The sequence below is a fragment of the Cricetulus griseus genome, chromosome 10, assembly GCF_003668045.3.
Source record: "Cricetulus griseus strain 17A/GY chromosome 10, alternate assembly CriGri-PICRH-1.0, whole genome shotgun sequence".
NCBI lineage: Eukaryota > Metazoa > Chordata > Mammalia > Rodentia > Cricetidae > Cricetulus > Cricetulus griseus.
In genome coordinates, this window is record NC_048603.1 from 17,818,439 (window position 1) to 17,833,097 (window position 14,659).

Below are 14,659 nucleotides of genomic sequence, written 5' to 3' on the forward strand. Positions count from 1 at the left end.
AGGAACAAGGCTTTCCTTTGTCAGACTGGGAGGCCCATTTGCGCAAACGTCCCATAATAAACTTACCTCTTGTTTTTGCATCAGCTGGACTGGACATTGTGTGTTTTTGGTGGGATCGTCCAATTTGTGGAGACTCCTCGGTCCGAGGGTCTTTCACTTGCACCCGCCTGCTCAGCGCCCAGCTCATGATCTGCTTGCTCTGCCTGTCCCCACCCTCTCCTCGTGTCCCCACCGTGCCACAGTCTCGGGGAGCATGAGCAGTTTCCAAAGTGTCTATTTGCCCGGAGCAAAGCCTCCCTGTTATGTTTAAAAATCCCAGCTAGTGGAAAGTTTAATGGAAATCCAGAGTTGGAGATGCAGTAATTCAATCAGAGTGAATTAAGAAATCCATGTTGCATCAGAGCAAAGCATACCTGGGTGGCCCCAAGGGAAGAGAAAACCTGAAACTGTAAGACACACACACACCCCAAGCTCAGACCTCCAGGATCTCAGACCTGGACCAAGGTCACCCCAGTCACCAGGCATAGTCGAAAGCTTGATGCAAACAGCAGGAGGTTTTATTATAGTTGTTTAGCAAGCTAACCCCATGTTAGCTCGGGCCTTTCATCCACCCACTATAGCAGATGGCTGGAAAGACACCTCGAAGCGTCTGCATGGAGATCTTATAGGGCAGTATAAGGGGAGTGTCTGGGGTACACACAGGCTCAGGATTGGTGTGCCTCCAGGCTTGGAGGGCTTGCCCTGTGTTGATTGGTCAACTGGTTGTTATGGCCCATAGGCCCTCCCAGGGTGGTTGCTATGCTCTGCGAGTCATTGCTGTGTACTTGTCCATAAAGCACACCCAGAGCCGTAAAGCATAGCACCACGAACTAACTTCTGATTGGTTCCTTGCCACGAGGCATGCATCAGACCTCTTAGTGACCAAGGCAAGGTCAGACAAGCACGTGTTTGGCTGTTATGGCTGCTGAAATGGGGAGCTGGTCCCTTCAAAACAACCATGTGAATCCTGAGGTGGGGCCTTTTGGCACCCACTGGGTTGGAGCCTCCAATAGCGAGATTTTAAAAGGCAGAGTCAGAATGCAGGTGAATCCAGGGGAGTTCCCGCCCTTGGCACCCTGAGAGTGGGGTTTGGGACGGTGCTACCAAACACCGCCTGTACTCACACCAGCTGCTGTCTACCTGCAGCTCCCTGTTATGGGGGAAGCTTCATGAGGTTTTTTATGTAATTAAAGTGTGAAATCAAAAATGGTTACCTTATCACAGAATTCATAGTACTTTTGCCACATGAGTTTGCAGGTGCAAACAAAATAGAGACATCATAATGCTTGAAGAGATTGTTGACACTTGTACGATGTTTTTCTCTCTAGAATCTTGTGTAACTAAATGTGTGTTGGCTGAAGATCATACCAAATCTTTTATAGTAAGATTCCCTTCAGTAAGAATTTTCTCAGGCATTCAAAGATTATTGTGATGTGCAAAGTGTGCAACTTCACCACACTGCTTACCTTCATAGGGTTTCTTGGCAGGATTATTGTTTCCTTGATTTTAAAGATTGATATTACATACAAAGTTTTTGCCATGTTGATTACATTCACAGTGTCTCTCTCTAGTATGTGTTCTTTTATGATTTTAGAGACTACTGACTAGTGAAAAGTCTTTACCACATTGGTTACATACATAGGTTCTCTCTCCAATATGTGTTTTTTTTTATGTGTTTGGAGACTACTGACATATGAAAAGGGTTTACCACATTGATTACATACATAGGGATTCTCTCCCATATGAATTCTTTTATGAATTTGGAGGTTAGAGCATTGTGAAAATGCTTTACCACAATGATTACAGTTGTGTGCTCTCTCTCTCCTATATGTGTTCTTTTATGGCTTTGAAGCTGACCATGACTTGCAAATGAGTTACCACAATGATTACATTGATAGGGTTTCTCTCCAGTATGTATTCTATGATATAATAGGAAATGACTGTGCTGTGAAAAGGTTTTACCACATTGATTACAGTTGTAGGCTCTCTGTCCTGTATGTGTTCTTTTAGGTCCTTGAAGCTGACCATGACTTGCCAAAGCATTACCACATTGATTACAGTCATGGGTTTTCTTTCTAGTTTGTGTTCCTTTATGGAGTTGGAGACAACTGTGACATGCAAAGACTTCACCATAGTGATGAGGTTTATATGGTTTCTCCCCAGTATTAATTTTTTCATGCCTTTGAAGATGCCTGTAACACACAAACGTTTTTAACATGATTTCTCTCCTGTATGGCTTATATCATTTCTGCATAGATCATTGGCACATGTAAAAGCTTTACCACATGCATTTTTCTTTTTTAGAAGGTCTTCAGCATGTACTTATCATCTATTCAATGTGTATACTGTTTAAAGTATGTGAGTGGTATGAAACTAAAAGAATTGGCATTTCTACAGCATAGCTCCCATAGGGCTATACTGCAAATGATTGTATCTCTTAAGGTATTGTTTTCTTGTCTTCTTTTTCACAGGAATGCCTTGCAAATGCACAATAGCTACCTGACACTGAGGTAAAGGCTTTTGTGAGAAATTAAAAGTCATTAGTATGCTTTATGCTGTGCTTACACTGTTGCTTTTCTTTAAATCTTCCAGTACCCATTAAAATTTATCCAGAGGCAAATTTGTATAAGCTTGCACATGAAAATAACCTTGTATGTCTTCTACAACATTGATAATGTTCTTCAATATTATGGTCTTCCCAACTGTAGCCTAAAATGAAATACCAGAAAATATATGATAAATATATAAACCTAAATTGTACAAAATTTAAGTTAATATGTAATGAAACTTAGAACTATGACTTATTTGCATAATTTACCCTTTTCTCAATCAAAATTATAAGAGAGTATCAATAATCAAGAAACATTGGTCCCCTTATTTTAAATCATGAAGCAAAGTTCAGTCTTACCTATGGCAGTAAGGTTTATGTAGGTGTCCATCATCACATCTTTGTAGACTCTTTTCTGGGAAGGATCAAGCAAATCCCACTCTTCCTGAGTGAAGTTGATGTGCACAGCATCAAGGCCACTGCATCCTAAAATAACCCATACACGTGTAAAACAGGAAGTGTGATATTCATATTGTAAATGTATACTTCTTTGACAATGTAGTCATATAATTCTGGTGCTTCCCACACCTATTTCATGACATGGACATTATAATGTATTCATCCAGTTACTTTAGAAGGAAACTGAATAGGAGGTTCACACACACCATTTCTTGGCCCTTTAAATAGCATATAGACTTGAGTAAGAAATCCCAATAAACAGACAGACATAAAGGGAGAGGCAAGCAAGCAGATCAACACTACTGATGAAAGGGAAAAATTAATAAAAGTCTAAGCTGGGCATTGATTGTGCATGCCTTTAATCCCAGCACTCAGGAGGCAGAGCCAGAGCCAGGTGGATTTCTGTAGTTCGAGGCCAGTCTGTTCTATAGAGCAAGTTCCAGGACAACCTACAAAGCAATACAGAGAAACCCTATCTTGAAACCCAACCAACCAATCAAACAATCAAACAAACAAATAAACCCAGACTCCAAAAGCCCAAATAGAACAACTCTTAAGCATCTCTGAGTTCCCAAAAGATAGCCCAACTGGTTAAACAAAGCTGCACATGACTCAAGGCCTTAGACCAGATATCACATCCTTGAGCTGTATTGACATTTTTCTAGTCCAAAGAGCATCAGATAGTTATCAATTGTAAAAGTCCCTAGCCCAGAAGATAATTAACAAACTCATTTGCTCTGCAGCATCCTGCTTAATTACCCTTTGCTTGAAGCATACAGCCATTGTCCTGTCCTGTGTAACCACGGAAGTTTTGTAATCTTGGGGCTTCCAGCCTTACAATTTTCCCTTATAAAAACACCCCTCAGTCGAAAGTGGGTACTCCATTTGTTCCCGAATGAATGGGGTTCTTGCTGCAGCTCGTATCCTCCAGTCAATAAAGAAATCTTTGTTCTTGCATTCAGTGAGTCATCTCCTTGTTGTCAGGTTCTTTTGGGGTTCTGCAATCTGGGCACAACACTGAGAACACATTAGAGAAATTGTATGATAGGGCCAGCCTATCACAGCAATAACCCAGTCCCTGGTAGCAACATCTGTCTTTGTTAGGTTTATGTTGCTGTGAAGAGACACAATGAATCATGGCAACTCTTACAAAGGAAACATTTAATTGAGGCATCTTCCTTAAAATTTCAGAGGTCAGTTAATTATCATCATGGCAGGGGGCATGGCAGCATGCAGGCAGATGTGGTACTGAAGGTTATAGTCCTTACATCTTGACTCAGAGGCAACAGGAAGTTGACTGACACATTGGGCAGCATCCAGAGTATAAGAAACCTTAATGCCTGACACCACAGAGACATGCTCCCTCTAACAAGGAAAATCCCACTCCAACAAAGCCACACATCCTAATACTGTCACTAGTGGGAGCTCACAGACTCTGGACTGACAGCTATGGAAACTTCAAGGGACCAAACTAGGCCCTCTGAATGTGGGTGACAGTTATGTGAATTGATCTGTTGGGGGACCCATGGCAGTAAAACCAGGACCCATCCCAGGAGCATGAATTGGAGTTTGGGAGCCCACTCCCTATGGTGGGATACCTTGCTAGTCCTTGTGGCTGCTCTTGACCACTAAGTCCGAGTATTGAGCAAAAGCCTTGAGATTTGGATGAACCACAAGACTCCTGGTCCTTTTCTGAGAGAATATCTCTCACTTTTATTGTGGAGCAGCCTCATACACAAACTTACAAAAACCCCAGGTCAAAGGGTTCATAACAGGATATTGATCCCAGTGGGGTGAGGTCAGGAAAACAGGAAGTACCTGTGGTTATGCTGGAAAACAACTCTTAGAGACCCCATGGGGGCTGGGTTCCAACATCTCCCCCTTCTTTATATATAACAAAACAGTTATCAAGTGAGAACTATAAGATTTTAACCATTCTATCTTAGTGTGTTATTATAACTATCTATCTTCAACTCCATCAAAGACCATAGAAGGATAACATATAAACTCTAGAACTGACAGAGACACCTTGCTTCCTAGACACTCACCCAAAGTTTCTTGGTAACCTTGGGGCATCCATCTTTAGCCTACAGGCCACAATGTGTCTTGCAGACTTCTCAGCAAAGCAGAAAATTCTAAACTGTCCTCCATTGGAAACAATTTAAGCAAGAGTAGCTTCTTGCCCAAACGGCTCATCTTGCTATGTCAAAGTCAAACTCTATAACAAGTTTCTTGGATGCCCATCTTCCTCTCAGATATAATTGGTGTGCCAGGAGCAGTTGTGTCTCACTGTCAAGAAAAACCCTAAACTATTTAAATGCCATATTTTCTCTAGGTCTTAGAAAGGTTTGGAAATATCTATATATCTAGAAAACCTAACTAATATCAACAAATGAAGATCCATTTCAATACAAAGTATCATCAAATGAGGATCCATTACAATACAAAGTATAATTTCTATATCATTTTCCTCCTTTTTCCTTTTAAAAGTGGTTGACTGTGACCACTACCATTTCTAACTGACCAAATTTAAATGAAAACAAATATTCAGATCACCTGGGCCACTGCTTCAGGGGTCCTGCCCCATGAAACCATACCAGTCTGGAAGAAATCCACAGCTCTTCACCCTCCATGGAAATAAAAGCAGAAATTTCCCTCCCAAGTAACCTGTACTTTAACAACTATTGCTCCTTCCACAGCAATTAAACGATTCAAAGACAACACAATAGCATTCCTTGGTTAACAATCACACATTTACAATCACACTTCATACACACATGTGTGGCCACACCATATATACAGAACATACATACATCTTTTGAACAAAAGTCACAAAGGAGAGGAGGTATCTGGGATGGCCATCCTTACCATAGCTTGGCATCTTTGGAGGGTCTTGAGGACTGCCACATCTTTGTCCATTCCTGTATGGTCTTTTGTAGGGCCTGGGTCTTTATCTATTTGGACATATTCTCCTTTCTCATCCGATGTGACAGATGATGTGGATGGCTCGCGATGAGGGCTCTGGGAGACCGGCTGAAAGTCCAGGGCTATGTAATTCACGTTGTCAGTACTCTTTTTTGGAGCTTGGCTGTTAGTGCCACTGGATACAGGGGATGAAGACTTTGGGTTCTGCATAGGGACACAGTTCTCCTCACTGTCTCTGGAGTCTGTATTGGAGATGGAATGGCAGTACTGAGAGGAGCTGGAGTTAAAGGTGTGGGTGACCGTGGACAAAGACTTGGTGACAGGTGTCTTGAAAGGGAGCTCACTGATGACAGTGTTGTTACTCGGGTCAAGGGGTACTGGCTTTGCTTTTCAGCCAGGCTTGAGGTGGGTATTGACCGGGGGTGGCTGGATCTCACTTCCTCGGCTGGAAAAGTGATAGGGCATTGTGCTGATGGGGATGTCAGAAACTGAACATCCCCAAGGGTTTATGGGCACATAGTTGTCATCAGAGCTGGCAGTGTCTGATCGACCCACACCAGTCTTTTCTAGAGATTTAGCAGACCAGCAGGCAGCTTCTTCACCTCGTGTTGGATGCTTGTAGTCACTGACTGGAGAACTCTGTTGAGGGCTGCCCCACAGAGGTGTCCTGTGGTGCTGTGGTGGGGAAGCTATGGCTGACTCCACTAGGAGGTCTCCAAATTCCATACACAATGTGTTGCTGGGTGCCTTGAAGATGTGCACATCCTCACCATCTGCTGCAGATCCTGCTTGGAGCAGGGGCTGACTGGAGCTGCTGAATTCAGCTGGAGAAGAGCAGAAATTATGACTGACTGAAGAAAGGTTTCTCAGGGTGTCAGTCCTCTCTTTAGTTTGGCTGAAGCCGCAGATATGGCAGATGCCCTGACCCACCTATTCCTGTCAGCATCTGTCTCAGCCACCAGGTAAAAGGTGTGCTCATTGGTAATGATAGCAAACATAAACCTCTTTTGGAGCTCTTGTTTGTTGAAGGTCAGGGCTACATCCAACTGCATACAGAAGTTTAGGCTGATGATCCCCAGGGGTTTCTTGCAGTGTTCATTCTTTTAGTATTCTAGAACATCTGGGTCACCACACATCTTACCGCTCTGCAGGATGAACCAGTGTTTCTTCCAAGCATAGCACCCCATTTTTTCTCAGGAGACAATTTCTCCAGCCAGCCTGTGTACACCACATCGTTGCTGGCTGACTGGAGCCTGCAGCAGGCTCGAGTGGAAAAAACCACGGGCTGCTGGGTCAGCCCGCTGCTGGTGGGTAGCTTATGGAGGAGGGATTCCTCAGTGGCAGATTTCCCACATTTCTTTAATAATTTTCTTAGCATTATTGCTTAGTTCAAAGTTAAAATTAAATCTTACCAGTACCTTGTCTCTTTAAACTTTATCTGTGTGGTTGACTGTGATCTCTATTCCAATCCAACTCTCTTAGGAGTTGAGGCACCCCTTTTCCAGTGCCTTTGCAGTCCAACTCTCTCAGGAGTTGAGGTACCTATTTTCTAGTACCTTTTGCAATTCACCCTCACAACTCCTTACTTGCTTTCCAGCCTTCTGAGAGTGATCTCTCAAGGTCCCCCTTCTTTCCTGATCTCGGTGGAAACTCCATTTGTGGCTGCTCTTGGCCACTAAGTCCGAGTATTGAGCAAAAGCCTTGAGATTTGGATGAACCACAAGACTCCTGGTCCTTTTCTGAGAGAATATCTCTCACTTTTATTGTGGAGCAGCCTTATACACAAACTTACAAAAACCCCAGGTCAAAGGGTTCATAACAGGATATTGATCCCAGTGGGGTGAGGTCAGGAAAACAGGAGGTACCTGTGGTTATGCTGGAAAACAACTCTTAGAGACCCCATAGGGGCTGGGTTCCAAAAAGTCCTGATACAGGATGGATTGGCTTGGTCCTTCCTCAACTTGGTACACCAGAATTTGTTGACCCGAAAGAAGGGCTTACCCCCTTAAGGAGTGAATGGGATATGGGAAGAGAGAGGTAGGGGCTGAGAGATGGTGACTGTGGGGAAATGGGTTTGGTATGTCAAATGAAAACTAAATTTTTAATGTAAACTTAAAAGAAACAGTGTATGATTTGTATTATACACCCAAAGTGACTGGTTATGCTCTCATTGTTTTATAAATAACAAGAATTTTCAAAACAAGATTATGCCAACTTTTTGTATTAACATTTTGTGTGTAAAAGAGGTTTTCCATGTGTGTACATGTGACATACCAGAGAAGAGGGAAGCAGATACCCCAGATCTGGAGTAGCAGGTAGTTATGAGCATCCAAATTTGGGTGTTGGGATCTGAACTCAGGTCATCCCCAAGAAGATTATGTGCTGAGCCACCTGCCAAGCCCCATAATCCTCTTTAGGTGAAACACTAAAAGTATTTCACAGATTAAAAACAAGGACAATAAAGGAGCCTATATAAATAAAGAAATAATCATTAAGAACTTGGTGACTCAATATTAAGATCCATACAAGGATAAATTTGCAAAATGAACTGAATAAAATACAATTCCCAACATCTTATAACAGGATATCAGATTCCAAAGCTATATGCAAAGTGAAAACAATTCTCAAGTGGATTATAAAAAAAAATCATACACATGTTGATACAGTGTGGATTCTATACGCACAACAAATCTATAGCAATCAAGAAGGTTTGTGAAAGAATAAAGGGGATGGAGAGAAAAAGCAAAGAGCAAAAGAAGGAAAATAGAATCAGCTTTTCATCAAAAAAACCAAAGGAAACTCAGCCAGGTAAACTGATATATTGACCAATGTAACCCAGCTATGAATGATTCTATGTGTTTACAAATTACATAAACAGACCACAACTCCCACAAAATTAACTCAAAAGGACCCTTAAGCTGTTCTGCTTTTGACCCTCCAGCTATCAATACTTCTTCAAAACAGAGCTGCAACATAGCCTAGAGGACTCTCTGCAATTGGAGGTAGTCTCTTTCTATAGTTCTGCAAACTCTAATGTCTCCTTGTGGTTTGAGGCAAACCCAGCCCCATTGATGTCCACACAGAAAATAATGTAGAAGAATAAGTTAACATCCCCTTCCTTAAGCTTATAAGAAGAGAAGGGGAATTTGAATCTATGGGACCTATGGTATATTGGGTGTCCACTTGATGATGCTGATTATTGAAGGACAGACCTTTCAGGGGCTTCTGGACATGGGTGCTATCACATCTGTCATTTCCCTCAACCAAGACATGGCCCCTACAAGAATCAGATAATAACTTACAGGGTATAGGCATAGCAAAGTCACATAGTAAAAGTTCCTGTCTGCTAACTTGGAAGGATGATGAGGGATACTCTGGTGTATTTCAGCCCTTCATTTTGCCTCACATCTGTTGAGCAGAGATATCCTAGAAGCCATGGGGGCCATACTGGCCACACTTCCTGTACAGCGCCTGCTTACAGAGCAAGTCTATTGCCCAGGAAAAGGGATTGGAAAGAATTTACAGGGTGATCCCCTGCCCCTGGTGCAGAGATAAACCCCTGGTGAAGAGATCCCCTGGAGACCGGAGAGGATTGGGACATTTTTAACGGGGACCATTGTTCCGAAGCCTCGAATACCTCCAATTCCTATCACCTGGAAAAATGATGATTTGGGTAAAACAATGGCCCCTGTCTAAAGTAAAGATGGAGGCTGCTCATACCCTGGTCCAGGAAAAACTCAATGCTGATCACATTTTTCCTTCTACCTCTCCCTGGAAAACTCCCATATTTGTTGTTAAGAAAAAATCAGTTAAATGGAGGCTATTACAAGACTTGAGACAGGTTAATAAGACCATGATGCTCGTGGGTGCCACTCAGCCAGGGTTGCCAACCCCTTTTGAACCTTTTCTGGGGCCAAACTAAACCCGTGGGCCTCCAGGAGCTCCTGTAATTTAGCAAATGCCTTAAGGCACCTCTCCTTAGCAGGCGCTGCCAGTAGAATATCATCCATATAATGGAAAATGTAAAGATGAGAAAACTTGCGCCTGATAGGATCCAGGTGGGCAGCCACATAAGCCTGGCATATTGTAGGACTGTTAGCCATTCCTTGGGGGAGCACCAACCATTGAAAGCGAAGGGCGGGTTCCCGAAATTTAATAGAAGGAAGGCTAAATGCAAAACTGGGGCTATTTCGGGAATGCAGCGGAATGGAAAAGAAGCAATCCTTTAAATCAATAACAATTAAATGCCAATTTTTAGGGATAGCCACAGGTGAGGGCAAGCCGGGCTGAAGGGCTCCCATAGGCTGCATTGTTGCATTAATGGCCCTCAAATCCTGGAGCAGTCTCCATTTTCCTGAAGCCTTTTTAATCACAAGTATAGGGGTATTCCAGGGGGAGGTGGAAGGGATCACATGTCCTGCCTCCAATTGTTCTTGAACTAATTGGTGAGCTGCCTGAAGCTTCTCCGCCGGTATGGGCCCACCCTGCTCCTCACAGCCCACGTTTCCCCCACAGGCTGCCGACCACGCCTGAGCGAGGATGATGATGACCTGGAGCCGCTGTGACTCGGGGGTCACGGGGCGGGGCCATGCGGACACGGGAACCGCCCACCCCACCAGCCCTGTCACATGTGGGAACATGGCCCCGCCCTGTCACGGGTGGGGGCTGTGATGTCACACTCTGTGTTTTTGGTTTTTTTTTTTTTTTTTGGAGACAGGGTTTCTCTGTGTAGCTTTGGAGAGCCTATCCTGGCACTCGCTCTGGAGACCAGGCTGGCCTTGAACTCACAGAGATCCATCTGTCTCTGCCTCCCGAGTGCTGGGATTAAACGCGTGCGCCACCAACGCCCGGCACACTGTGTTTTTGAATAAAGATTTTTCAGAGATTTTCACCTGGGCTCCGGGATCTGAGTTTTACACGTGTGACGCGGGGCGGCACCCAGTCAGACTCGGTGTAAACAATATCCTCGGGAAGAGCCAGTCCCGAATAACAATACCCTCGGACTACATTTCCCAGAATCCTCCCCGTATCCCAGTCACTATGGCTACATTTCCCAGAATCCTCCCCGTGTCCCAGTCACTCTGACTACATTTCCCACAATCCTCCCCATATCCCAGTCACTCTGACTATATCTCCCAGAATCCTCCCCGTGTCCCAGTCATTCTGACTACATCTCCCAGAATCCTCCCCGCCTCCGACTGACTGTTTCCCAGAATCCACCCTATTTCCCCCTCATTCAGACTACGATTTCCAGAATCTTCACCATCTCACACTGACTCTATGTTTCCCAGAACCCTTCTGTCTCCTGCTCATTCTGACTACGTTTCCCAGAATCCTACCCTTCTCCCATTCACTCTGTTTCCCAGAATCCATCCCATTCCCCACACATTCAGACTATGTTTTCCAGAATCCTCCCCATTTCCAGCTCAATCTGACATTGCCCCCCTCATCCCCATCTCCCAATGACTGTGTTTCCCAGAATCCTCTTCTCCCACTTAACCTGTTTACCTTTCCCAGAATCCTCCCTGTTTCCCACTGACTCTGACAACATTTCCCAGAATCCTCCCCGTCCCCTGGCCCCACCTTTCTCCCCGGCCTGTATGGGCCGCCCCGATTTTTATTTATTAACCAATAGGAGAATCACACACACCGAGATCATGCCCCTCAGTGATTCCAAAAGCGAGGGGTGGAGGGCAGAATGCTTACCCTGTCCCTGGTGACCCCGCCTCCTCCCCCTGAGGCCACGCCTCCTCATCCTTTCCAAATAGTTCCACCACCAGCCCCGCCCCCCCACGACCCAGGCCACATCCAGTAAAGAAGTAAAAATAAATAAATAAATAAATAAATAAATAAATAAATAAGGGGGCTGGAGAGATGGCTCAGAGGTTAAGAGAACCAACTGCTCTTCCAGAGGTCCTGAGTTCAATTCCCAGCAACCACACGGTGGCTCACAACCATCTGGTGCCCTCTCCTGGTGTGCAGATATACATGGAAGCAGAATGTTGCATACATAACAAATAAAATCTTTAAAAAACTAGAAATAAACAATTTTTTAAAAAATTCTAAAAATGTATGTAATTAAGTCAATAAATAAAAAAAGAAAAATAATGTTTTTTGTTTTTTGTGGGGGTGTGTGAAATCTAATGACAATGTCTAATGTTCTTCGGTTGTGCATGGGAACTTTAGGTGGCCTTACATGTTCTCAACTGAATTCTCAGCACAGGATAAATTGTCAGATTTTTGGCTATATTTGTGAGCACGGGCCAGCACCAGCTCCTGTAGCCATCCTGGGCGTGATTTAGGCACCATCACTTAGCCATGCTACCCAGGCTCTGCCTGGGTGCATGCTGGGACCTGTAGTTCAGAGCCACCCTTCCAGGATGAGCGTCGTGGAGTTGCAGCCTCACCAAGCACCCCCCCCCACACACACACACAAAGCATGCTTGGGTCTCGAAGTGCCTTCTGAGCCTGTGCAGCCACTGCTGGTACCTGCAAGCTGTGACGTGTCAAGCACCCAGTTAGGGTGGGGCCTTTTAACATTTCTCAGGGGTGGAGCCTGGAATGGTGGGCTTTTTAAGGGCAGAATCTGAACTGAGGTGGATCCAGAGGAGGGCCCGCCATTGGCAGCCTGAGGGTGGGGTTTGGAATGATGCAACCAAACAAAATCTGGACTCACACCAGCCTCCCTCCACCTGCAACTCCTTGTTATGGGGGAAGCTTCACCCAACCTGCCTTCTCCGCCTCCTCAAGGAACAGATGCCTGAGGTCTACAGGATGGCAGCTAAGGGAATACTTCACCCATACCTCAGGCAGAATGTGAACCCACCAAGTCCTGACTCCCACCACACCCCACATCTTCCCTTGTCATCAGGAAGAAGCCAGACTTCTCTACCCAGGGAGTCTGAGTTGTTTACGTGGAAGTCCTACAGGCTTCTATATCTATGCAAAGAGGTTGGAATGTTTAGTAGCCCTGTTCCAAACCCCGCCCTCAAGGTGCCAAAGGTGGGCCCTCACCTGGAGTCACCTCAGTCCAGACTCCACCCTTAAAAAGCCTGCCATTGGCGGCTCCACCCCTGGAGGGCATTAAAATCCCCCATCTCTGCAATCACCTCTTGGTTTCTGGTTTTCTGTTCCCCTGGGGCCACCCAGGAATACTTTGCTCATATTAAACCATTGTGCTGTCTCTTTTCTGCGCACCTGGTCCTGTCCCTCAGGCTTCACTAGCCAATCAGAGCCTCTAGCGGACCCGCCAGTCAGATGGGCGGGTACTTCCAGGAGCCAGGCTTCATGCTCAGCTCTTCACCTCAGGGAGTCAGAAGTTGTGTCCTGTGCTGTGCCTTTGTTTCTGGTGAGAGCGCTGGTTAGCTCAGCAGCCGCACCATGGTGAGTGAGGCGCTGCTCTTCACAGACTGAGAGGAGTGGTGGGCCAGGGTGAGTGAGGGGCTGCTTCCCCCATGTGAGGACAGTGTCTGGCCATGATGAGTGAGGGGCTGCTGTCTCCATGTGGGGAGGAGTGGCTGGTCTTGGTGAGTCATGGGCACTGTCCCCAGGCTAGGTGGAGAGTCCGCTGAGGCTCAGAAAGCCGGTGTAGTTGGTTTTCTCTTGGCTGGGTGGGAGCCAGTGGCCAGACACAGAGTTCAATATTCCTGCCCGGCCCTACCTGGTCCAGCGTGATCCTGTGTGATCCATGCAACTCCATGGGCCAGAGCTGGCAGCCTCTGGATAACTTTACTCCCCCGGATGTGTCTGGGCAGAGGATTAGGAGCAAAAATGTGTTCAGAAATATCCTTGTGATTGTTGTGCCCGAGTCATAAAGATCCCCAATGAGACCAGGGAGACAGACCACCGATGCAAATGCACAAGGTTTATTAATTGTTTTATCCTACTTAGGGAGGGACCCAATCTAGCAAGCTGACACAGCAACCTCCAGAGGGGGTAAAGTTCCCTGTCTACTGCTGTGTTTAAAGACAAAAGCTACAGGATTACATCAGTAGGTACAGGTTTGTTTCTGATTGGTTGACATTTGGGAACAATCAGGAAAATTTTTCAAAGTCATATTTTGGCATGAAATACCTGTGTACCAATTATTCTCATTGGTCAGTGCTGAGAGGGAACATTCTGTGGTTTCTGAGGCTTTGTCTTGTTACCTGCAGGCGGCCTGTTGTACATAGATACCTATAGTTTTCAGAACTGTATCCTGGAGACTATAGGGGAGGTTTTGGTTTCCCCCAGAGTTTCTTTTGTGGCCAAACAGTTCCCAGGAACCATACCTAGGAGGCTAGGGGCGTCTGGAGTTTCTTTGTGTTCAGTTTTGGCCCTAGGCTCCAGGAGACCAGAGGATCTGGAGTTTCCTTGTGTCAGAGGCCTACGGGTCTTTTCTGTAGCCTGTCATGGCTGCTAAAGCAATGGCTGAGTCAGGGTCTGGCCCCTTCATTCTTAGAAGTGAAGTCTTTGTGTTTAGTTTACCCCTTTCATTTATTGACATCTACGTAGTGCTTATATTGTCACATATTTGCTGTGTGAAGTGTTTTCTCCCTGGGAAGGCATATTAATTCTAGGACAGCTGCATTTCCATCTTGTTAGAAAAGATGTTTTGAGACAAGCTCTCTTATGTTGACTTAGGTAGCTTTGATTCTAGTCTGTTGCTCTCCAGGGCAATGACCTTGTTGTTCTCTATAATACACCTTC